Raw genomic sequence first — 12,212 nt, 5'->3', positions numbered from 1 at the left:
AGGATGACCATAGGTGATATGACTTGAATCCTAAGTGAGTTGTAGACTCCTGCCTATGAAGGCGGTCCTTTGATTTGTATGGGTGAGAGTGGCTAAATCGTCGACTCAATAAGCCTACCATTTTGGAGATTCGTCTGAGTGGGGAGCTAAGAACATAGCTACACAAGATGGAATTCACTCTTTCCCCAATGTCGAGGTAAGTAGATAAATTGCTCACTTAAGAACTGATTTTGGGGCTTGAACATGTGGTGCCATACCTCTCTTGGCCCGAGAGGGTTTTGGTCATAGTTGATAATTGAACTATGACTTATTGTTCATTAGAGGGATCAGTGATACTTAAGAAGTTAGATGTAACTATAGAGGTAAAACGGTAATTTTGGCCCAATCGTACTTACAAGCAATTCGTGAAGGGTCATCGTACTATTGACTGGTTATATCCAATAGACACAGAAATATATCTATAGTGCGTATAATGCAGTTGTCGGTCTTTAGTGGAGTGACCCACAGTTAATGGATGTTGAATAATTAAACTAAAGGAGTTTAATTAATTATTCAAGTATCATTGGAGCTTTAATCTATAGGTCCATAAGGTCCCCTTTGTATCTCAATATGAATTTTATGAGAACCAGTTTTGGATTAATTTGAATTGTTCAAATTAATTGAGAGAATTAATTATATATGATATAATTAATATAATGTATTTGATATATTATAGTATAAAGTATAATTTAGAGGAAATAAATATTTTAATATGATTCAAATATTAATTATGTGAATTGGATTCATATAACTAAATTTAGTATAAATAGAATTTATATTAAATACCATGCATCAATGAGAGAATTAAAATCATAGGTTATCTTGTATTTGATACAATATTAAACTATAGGTTATGTGTTATATATGATATAACATATATATATAATAAGTTAGTTATTATATATATAATATATATTTATTTAAAATAAATTAATTTAATTTATTTTTATTTTAAAATTAAAGGGAGGGAAATAACTTTCCTCCTTGTAATTCTCTCTTAATCTTACGTACTGAGTGGCGCAACTAGGCGTGATAATCTTCTTCACATAAGATTTGTTACAGAGGCCTTATCTGGTTTTTTGTGATCTCTTTGAAAATTTTCTCCTAGTTACTCTCTTCTCCTCTCAATCTCTCCCTCTTCCAAAAGTCAAGAGTCCACACCTCCTCTGATTCTCTTCCCCTATAGAGAATACGGAGGAAGATTTGTGGTGGTGCCCATTTTGGATCGTGATTGTTCATGATCGAAGAGAAGAACCCATGGGGTCGAGCCTTGTGGGGACCCGCCCTGAACGGGACGGAGAATCTCTGAAAACACGAGGAATGGGGGAAGGAGTGGGGAATTTTTTTTTCCCGTTTGCAATTTGGGGCCAGGACGGGGAATATATTCTTCAACCCCGACCCCACCCCGTGTCCCCGCCCCACCTCGACTTTTGTATATAAATTTATAACACACATACACACACACATATATATATATATCAATGTTGATATTAATATTGTAGACTTTGTTAGGATAATTATGAAGGTTTTAATTATTTAAGTTTAAGACTTTATTACTTTAATTCTTTATATGTTATAATATTTAAGATAGGATATATTAATGGTTGAATTTTAATTTATAAAAATTATGGAAATTTAGCATTTTAATTATATTTTTTAAAATTGAATGAGTATTATTGTTTCTATTACCAAAATTGATAATATTTTATTTAAATGAAAGTTGTGTTGGATATGTTTAAGGAATTGGTAAAAAAAAAATATTTAATTGAATTAAAAAAATTGTTAGAAAAAATGATGTAGGAAAATTCACGGGGACAGAGAATGGAATAGGGGAGTGGGGCGAGACATCTGTAGAGGAAATTCACGAAGAATGGTTCTTCAAAGGTAAGTTTCCTATTTTCCTAACCCTTATTTCTCTCTTCCTTATCTTTTTGAATGCTATAATTTTATGTGATAAAACATATTTTATTCTATGAATTTTTTATTCTGTGAAAATAAAAATCGGGTTGATCCCTGCTTTTGCTGGGAACTTCATAGTTCCTTCACTTTGCTCTTCCAACAGCATGATCTGCTTTCATTGAGTTTATTTCTATTATTAGTCTAGATTGATCACCTAGATTAGTAAACAAAAGTTTAGACTAATATTGAAAGGGTTAGGTAGAACTTGGTTTTCATAAAATCAATCTAGGAAAAGATTTAAGACACGAGAGTTTTTTCTTACCCTTGTACATTAAGGGGGTGTTTGGTCCAAAGAGTTGGATAATAAGAGTTGACAATAGTGGAGTTGTTAACTCCACTCCTTGTTTAGCCCAAGGAGTTCGTGGGTCCCGCTACTAAAAAGCATTATTTTATATCTTATCAACTCTTTACACTGCGGGCTCAAAGATTCACAACTCCTTGAAGTTCACTATTCCACCCACTGCCCAAACATTCCCTCAGAACTGTGGATTATATTTTTATTCACCTAAGTTCTCATTAATCATAGACATATAGGTTTAGTGACTTAGACTCCTAGTGATACTTCATAGAAGGCCAAATAGGTGTTGAATCCAGCTCACCATGGTAAAGTTTGAGTCAAAATTGCAATTGGATGAAATGTGACATTTTCTGACCGAAGGGTACAAACATGTTTGAGTTCCTCCTCTATTTTCATTATTTTTAGTCTGTTTTCACACACATGACTATCTTCCAACTATTTTTGTTGGTTACTTTGTGATTGCATTCTTGAGGAAAGTCTTGTTCATCTTAAAACCTTTGCTACATTTGTTCCCTTAGGTATGATATCTGATGTATTTTTTTTATATCACTTGCCGAAAGTATGCATTTGCACCAAATACCAATTTATTTTCATAGGGTTACGTATATTCTGAGAGGAGGCTCAATGGTCTCTTGTTAGAGGAAATGATTTTTGGAAATGCGATCAAAGTCCTATATTGGTTGGATAAGGGGATAAACATGGGTATATAAAGGAAGACAACTAAAGTCTGTTTGGATCGCCTATAATAACATCTTCTTCAAAAAGTCATTTGCATTTAAACACTTTTTATAAAAGTTGTTTAAAATAAAATTAGAAATGAATTTGGTTACATGTTCTCAAAAGTGTGTTGGTTAAAGTTAGTCGTTGGAGATGATCGATGGAGATAATGGTCAAAGTTGATTATCAAAGGAGAATGTTAAAGTTGGCTGTCAAAGGTGGCGGTTACATGGAGTTGCTCATCGGAAGCAATTGTTAGAGATGATTTTCGGAGATGGTTACTTAAGTTTGGCAAGTGAAGGTGATTGTCAAAGATGTCACTCGTTTAAGGTGACAATAGTTGACGATGGGGTGATCTCGGAGTTAGGCGTTAGTGCATGTTCTTGTTGAAAGGATTGGAATTTCCCACAGTGGAAACAATTGGACGTATTAATCTATAAATTTCGTTTTACAAAATGCAAAATTCAGAGTGACGAAAACCATGAAAAAACATGAGAGGGAAAGAACTCTCTCTCTCCTCATCTATTACGTGAGAGAATGACAGATTAAGGGGTGGGGGAGTTGTAAGTAACTCCCTCCCCTTTATAAAATTTGAAATAATTAAATTTAAATTCTAAATTTGAATTTAATATATATATATATATATATATCAACCACTTTAACGTATATTTAAACTATATGTTATATCACATATAACATATAAGCTATAGTTAATATTATATCACATATAACATAAAATATAAGTTATTGTTATCTCAAATAACCTAAGGTATTAATATGAATCAAATTCATTTTAATTTTAACCTATAGATTTAATAATTGAATCATATTCAAATTATAACACATCTCAATAAAATATATAAATTTAATATGAATCATATTCATATTAATTATAACATATTGTTCCTACCTGAATCATATTCATATAATTAATATTTGAATCATATTCAAACATTTATTTCTCTCATAAAACTGTATAAATTTAATATGAATCATATTCACATTAAATTATAATATATAGTTTTGATATGAATCATATTCATATAATTAATGTTTGAATCAAATTCAAATTTTTATTTCTCTCAACAAATTATATTTAAACTTACGAATCATATTCACATTAAATTTTAACATATAGTTTTTATATGAATCATATTCATATAATTAAGGGGCAATTGCAACTTTAATAAAAAATAAATTGAAAATTTGACGCGTGTTCCTGAGTTTTACTTTTTTGCAAACATGGCAAATGACTTCCATGTGAAAAATTGATCACTATCTGATTTCTATGTGATTGTTATGTGATTGTTTTATGATTTCTATGTGATTGTTATGTGATTGCTATATGATTTCTATGTGGTTGTTATATGATTGTTATGTGATTGTCACGTCTGCAATTACAAAAAAGTTGAAATCACAGCTTTGGTTTCTTAAAATGTATTTGTCATACAATGTGATTTCCTATAATTAATATTTGAATCATATTCAAATATTTATTTCTCTCATAAAAGTGTATTGACATACATTATATTATATAATGTATCAATATACATTATTTAACAGTATCTTATACAATTAATTCCCTTTAATTAATTTGAACAATTCAAATCACACCAAAATTAATTTGATTCCCATCAATCCTCATTAACCTAACGATGGGGCTTTATGGATCTATAGATTGAAGCTCAAATGATACGAGATTAATTGATTAAATTATTTTAATCAAAATAATCAACATTCATTAATTGTCGGTCACTTTACTAAAGTCTGACAGCTGAATTCTTCGCACTATAGATATATTTTTGTATCCATTGGATATAACGAATCAACTGTGCATTGACCCTTTACAAATTACTCGTAAGTACAGCTGGGTCAAATTACCGTTTTAAATACCATTGATCCCTCTAATAAAAAATTAGTCACAGTCCAACTATGACCAACCTCCTCTCGAGCCAGAAGAGGGTGGGGCGCCTCATTAGGGAATGAGTGAATTCATTCTTGTGTAGTTGTGTTCTCATTTCCTCAATCAGACAAATCCCCAAAATGATAAGCTTATCGAGTCGGCGAATCTGACCTTTCTCATCCAATCTGACCTTTCTCATCCATACAAATCAAAGGATCGCCCTAAAATGCAAAAGTTCACAACTCATTCAAGATTAAGGTAAAGTCACCTATGGTCATCCTGGTGAAATGTAAGTTTCTTCTAGCAATGACGTTATAAAGAGAGACTTAACATTTCACGATCCAATCTTTATACAAACTATTTTGTATAAGATACCCCCATCCACATGTCTCCACAAGAATGATCAAGATCAAATCATTTGTAGTACTTTACAACAACTGTAACAACTACAAAGCGGGTCGTATCAGTAGTGTTACCAGAAACTCAACCTTATCTATATACTACAGACCATTTAGGTTATCACTTAAACACGATCCACTTGTATATCTCCACATACATGTTTAAGTTACATCAGATAATCATGGATCTTAGGTTAATGGATTAGTGATATAAAATTAATCAACCATTGATTCAACTAACATAAAATTACGAGGCTTTAAGGCATACATCCCAACAGTTGCGGCAATTGTCATCAGAGGGTGGAGTCATTGCAAACATTGTGGAGTTGATGAGCCAAACATTTTACTGGTTGTTTTAAATAACTCGACTTAACTAAAGTGAGTAAGCCAAAGACCCCTAAATGGTGTGACTATGATCTGTTGCCGACTTATCATGTTGACTAAATTATAGGCAAAACTATAAAAAAAATGCCCCCAAACTTTGGGAACTTGTCCAAAATACTCTCTTTAGTTTTCACATTTAAAAAATAGCATGCTTTCTAAAATCTCGTAGAATTAGTTTTTCTCGAGCCTTCTCGGGCAAGAACGAGCCCTAGATTGTGCTAATTGTTTTAACTTTTGGATATCAAATTCGATTGATGGAACAGGAATTTTACGAACATGCCCTCAGTAATATAAAATAGTATAATTATTATAATAACCCATTTTTTGGGAAAGAGATGGTTGGTTTGCTCAACAACTTTGATCCAAAATTTTGGAAAATTGTCAGAAGTAACACCTTTAAGTTTTCCCTTACAAAACTAGCACCCTTTGTGAAAACTCGTTCAAATAACATTTCTTGGTCCATCTCGGGCGAGATAGACCATCGAGATTTAGTTAAAATAATTAGTCTTTTCTAACCTATCGATTGTTTTGACCCTTTTGTGCCTTTCTTGGTACATCTCGGAGAGATTAGACCGAGATTCTAGTAATTTTTCCAAAATATTATGTGATCTTCCTAAATCTTATACCAGATCTTATACATTTTCAAATTTTCTCCAAATTCGATTATATTTACCAAATATTATATCAAAATATTACGTAATTTTTTAAATCTTTAGCCAAATTTCTAATTTCCAAATCAATTTACCGATTATCCAAATGATTTTTTTAGATGGATCTTAGGTGATTGATTTTGCTTTTTTTAATTTTTTTGAAAGATTAAATTTTTCAAAAAAAAAGGGTAAAATATGAAAAATATATAAAATCACGATATGAATCTCGGGCAGATTAATATCGAGATCGGTGAATTCTCGGGCAAACTAATACGGGGATTTTATAGAATTTTCATATATTACCTATTTTTTTCTTTTTGAAAAGTTTATTCTTTCCCAAAAATAAAAAAACGAAAATGCAATCATCCATCTAAAAAATCTAATTGATAAATTCATTTGAAAATTTAGAAATTCATATAATCATGGAAATAGAAATTGGCCTAAAATTAATAAGAATTGAATATAATATTCGATAAAGATAACCGAATTTGGAGAAAATTTGAAAACATATAAGATTTGGTATAAGATAGATTATCTAATATTTGGAAAAATTACTAAAATCTTAGCATTTTAATCTCTCTAAGATGTACCGAGAAAGGGCCAGAAGGGTCAAAACAATCGATGAGTTAGAAAAAGTAAAATTTTCAACTAAATCTTGATGGTTGATTTCGCCCGAGATCCATTGAGAAAACTAGTTTAACGACTTTTCAAAAAGCGTGCTAGTTGACAAGTAAATGCAGTGATATCGTCTTTTTATAAATTTGTTGTAGTTGTTATTAGCATGTTGTTGAGGCCTATAATTTATGTTTTCGTGGTTGTTTATGCATTCTCGATGAAAATTCAATAATCTCGGCCGCGATTGAGTATAATTCCACCGAGATTCAACATAAGGTTAGAAATCCTGTGCGAGATATTTATATAGTTGCACTAAGATTATTTAATATCCCTAAGATTTTGACTGAATTTATTAAGTTTGTTGAATCTGTATATGATTTCTTTCAATGATTCCCATATATTTGTTTGTTTTGGGAGTGAATGGAAGGAGGATGAGAAAGAATACATAGGGAGTCAGTTGAAAGGGTTGATTGTTGACATCAGAATAAAGTTTGAGGAGTTTTTACGAGAAACATATATAATTAGTGGTATAAATTCTGTTGAGTTTGAACTGGTTATAAGGTATTTGTACGGTATTAAGACAAATGTATCTACCATTGTGATCAATAATCAAGAAGATCTCCATTTTTTCTTAACTGGTGACGATGTCTCTCAAGTTGTCTTTTTAGTATTGAAGTTACCAATAATAGTCCATAAACCTAGGAGTACAATACCGCCATATCCAATTAAAATGTTCCAACATTTGCATCCGTACTTGAGTTTACTCCTGAATACAATGTGGTTTCCAATGAGGTATGGTCACTAAGTCCATTGAATAATAATTATGTCCGTTAGATTTGAGAGACAATACGGATGAGTTGTTGAATATGGAATATGTGGACCTATCCAAGGATGCTGTTAACGATGAGTCTGTGTTTAAAGTGGACATGTCAATGGATTATGATGTGAATGTTAATGTGGCAGATATAGATATGTCCAAGGCAGTTGTTAATGTTGATCATGTGGTAGAGTCAATGATTAAAGTAGAATCAAGGGTTGATAGAGGACCTTTTGATGACAGTAACCCGACAATTAACGGTGAGCATTATGCAGATTGTTCGGTTTTATGTCCTAAAACTCGTGGTTTATAAACAATCAAACTTATTTTGAAAACTCAATAAGTTGATATTGAATAGATGTTTTACTTATTAGAAATCCAATAAACCTGAAAGTCCCTTGACTATTACATGATTACTTGAAGTTTATGTGGAGACATAAAAGTGGATCAGATTCGAGTAAATAGTCAAAATGATCTATAGTATATGAATAAGGTTTGATGCCTTATTATGATAATACTATTAGATGCGGCCTACTCTGTAGTGGTTGCAAAGAGTTGTAAAGTGCTACAAACGAAGTGATCCTAATTCGTACATGTTATGATATGAGGAGTGGGGTTGTCCCGATGCAAAAGTGTTTGTACAAGATCGGACCACGAAATCAGTCACTTTTACTTTATAACGCTGTTTATTATTTAAGACTAACTATTTCAAAGCGATGATCTAGGTAACTTAACCTTAATCCTGAGCTAGCTATGAACTCCTCTTTATTGGGGATTATCCTTATATTTGCATAGGTGAGGGTTGGCTTAACCGCATCGGCTCATTAAACTTCCATTCTAGAGGTAAGACCGGATAGATATCTGGGGACATAGGGCGCAAGAAACATGTTATGACATGAGGAGTGGGGATATCCCTGTGCAAAAGGGTTTGTACAAGATTCGGATGTCACTCTTACTTTATAATGCTAATTACTGTTTAAGACTGACTATTTCAAAGTGATGACCTAGGTAACTTGACCTTAATCCTGAGCTAACTACGAACTCCTGTTTATTCGAGATTATTCTTAGATTTGCATAGGTGAGGGTTGGCTCGACAACGTTGACTCAATAAACTCCCATTTCAGGGGTAAAACCGGATAGATAGTTGGGGACATAGAGTGCAAGAAGGAATTCATTCCTACCCCATTTAGGGATAGTAGAGAGGTTGTTCCCTTAAGTGCTAATTATAGGTCTTGAACAAGGGGCCCTACCCTCTCATTGGCCCGAGAGGGACTCGGTTTGTTGATTGGATTACAAATCAATTGTTCATTAGAGGATCAATGAGACTTAAGGAATAAGAGGTAATCTCGGGGTTAAAATAGACAGTTGACCCAGTCGTTATTACGAACAACCTGTGAAGGGTTAACTTACTAATCATGATTATATCGAGTGAACATAATATATCTATAGTGAGGGGAGCTCAACTATGAGCTTTAGTGGAGTAACCTATTATTTAACGAATGGGAGTTAATTTGGTCTACTGAGTTTAGCCAATTAATCTTGGATTGTTGGAGTTCATGATCTGTAGGTCCGCGAGGTCCCCCTACTAGCTCGTAAATGGATTAGCTTTAGAGTAGCGTGATAAGTTAATTTGAAACGTTCAAATCATAATTAAAAGAATTAATAATTAGATGAGATATAATTACACATTTAATTTTAAGAATTAAACGGAATTGGAGAATTAATATTTAAATATGATTTAAATATATGAAGGTGGTTTTGTGTAAAATTAATTTAGTATTCGATATTAAATTAATTAGAATTATTTAAATTGTTTAAATAATTAATTATTAATTTTATTAGAAAATTAATTTATGAAATTAATTTTGCAAAATTAATAATATTTTCAATTTTATAAATCAAATTTATTTTTGAAATCAATTTTGTAAAATTGAAAAAGATTAGAAAATCACAAAATGGAAATTCGGTATTTTCCATTTACCTTCAAGTTGCTCACACAAAACTCATAAACTTTGGCTTCAATGACTCCAAGCATGAGCTGCATCTCATGTAGCCATCTTCTTTGCATGGTAGTCTGCAATATATCAAGAAAATTGGAGTGAAATTGATGCAATGTAATCGATAGAATTTTGCCGAAAATTCGCGTTGAAGAAGGAGTTCTTCAAGTGGGTTGCTGCTGTAAGTTATTCTTCAAGTTCCCTTAATTCAAGCTTATTTTGAGTCCCACAACTCAATCTAGAGCTCCAAGAAGATAGTAGGGAAGATCTTGAGGTGGTCTACAACAAGATTTGGAGAATTTTGCAGTTGAAAATCGAGATTTCAAGGGTTCTACAAAGGTATGACTCAAAACCCACTTGTTTCTGCAAGAGCATACTTTAGTTTCTTCCAAAATTAATGAATTAGAGTGCTTATTAATCCTTGTTGCTTCTGTTGCGTGCTGATACAATCCATCACAGATTTAGTAGGAAGCGGTGAATACCATCTCGATTGGAACAAGAGGAAGCATATTGAAAAAATTAATGGCAAGTACCATAGTCCTCTCATCCGAGTCTATTATTGAAGATGTCTAGGTTGGTGATATGTTTTTAAGCAAAATAATATTTGGCTAAGAAGTAACGTCTTTGCCATTAGGAAGAACTTTCAATATAGTGTTGATAGATCTAAGAAGAAGTTATATAGTTTAAGATGCGTAGAATCTGTTGGAGTTAGCAAGCTAACAACGGAAGATTTCAGGATCATTAAGCACTCTAATTCGTTAATTTTAGCAACAAACCAAGCATGTTCATAAGATAAAATGAGGGTTTCAACAACATACCTTCAAGACCTTCTTCAATCCACGAAATCAACTCCAATTTCCTCAACTACTGGTTGTAAACCACCAAAAGATCTTCTGTACTATTCTCTAGGACCTTAGATTGAGTAATGAAACTCAAAATGAGCAGAATTTGAAGGGAATTATGAAGGAGATCACATTGGTTTTGTCTTATGTTAAAGAACACTTCTTCATCAGAAAAATCATAACAATCACCACTTTTGCATGCCTTTCTTCAGTCAATAATACCCAGTTTTAATCAGTATCTTCATGCAACTCAATTACACAAAATGGAGACAGCTCCTACTTGATTGAATTTAGTGGATTGATGATGTTTGTGTAAGTGGAAAAATCCCACTTTAATGGGTCTTTCCAACTTTTCAAATTTAAATCAATTTTAATCAAATTAAAATTGAATTTCCAATTTTCAAAATCAATTCTATTCAAAATTGATTTTGAAATTATTTAATTGAATTTTCATTAAAATTCAATTTTAATCCAATTTTCCAAAAAAATCAATTAAACAAAAATGATTTTCTCAATTTGAATTTTTCACAAACGTTCAAATTTCCAATTTTAAATTTAATTGATTTAATTAATTAAACAATTTAATTATTCTATCAATTTAATATCAAATATTAAATTAATTAAATATCAATTCCACAACCATATATCTCTATTAACGAAAATTAATATTTAAATCATATTTAAATTTGATCCATTCCTCCAGTTTTGTTTTATTTGATAATTAAACGTGTAATTATATTGCATATAATTTCTAATTCCCTTAATTTGAATTTGAACGTTTCAAATTAACTCATTATGCTATTCTAATGTTTATTCCGTTTGTGAGCTAATAGAGAGATCTAATAGACCTAAAGATCATGGACTCCAATGATCCGAGATTAACCGTCTAAATTTTTTAACCTAATTAACTAACATTCATTAACTACTGGTCACCCTACTAAAGGCTAGTAGTTGTATTCCCCTCATGGTAGATATATTTCTGTCCACTTGATTTAACCATAATCAATAAGTCGACCCTTCAGAGGTTATTCGTAATAACGACTGGGTCAAATATTGTTTTACCCCGAGATTACATCTTGTTCCTTAAGTCTCACTGATCCTTCTAATGAACAATTGGTTTGTGATCCAAATACTAAACCGAGTCTCTCTTGGGTTAGTGAGAAGGTGGGGCTCCTTATTCAAGACCTAGAATTAGTAATTAAGGGAACAACCTCTCTACTACCCCTAAAAGTGGGTAGGAGTGATTTTTTGGGTTGTATGTTCTAAAAGCTCGCAGTTTTTAATGTTAAACATATTCTATTATCAATAAAGATGTTATTGACGTTTATTCAATAAAACTGTTGTTGAATATGTGAATTGCACTTGTGAAGACTAAATCTAATAGACTGAAGATCTATGACTATTATATGAATACATGAACTTTATGTGGATATATAAGAGTGGACCAAGTTCAGTAAATAGCCAAAATGGTCTATAATATACGAATGAGGTTGGGTACCTTATTCTGGTAACACTATCGGATGCGGTCCATTCTGTAGTTGTTACAATTTGTTGTAAATGAAGGAAATCAATCGCGAGGATTTCCATGAGCAG

The sequence above is a fragment of the Benincasa hispida genome, chromosome 11, assembly GCF_027475165.1.
Source record: "Benincasa hispida cultivar pf3 chromosome 11, pf3_genome.v1.1, whole genome shotgun sequence".
NCBI lineage: Eukaryota > Viridiplantae > Streptophyta > Magnoliopsida > Cucurbitales > Cucurbitaceae > Benincasa > Benincasa hispida.
The sequence above is the reverse complement of the archived record's forward strand: the minus strand, read 5'-3'. Positions refer to the sequence as shown.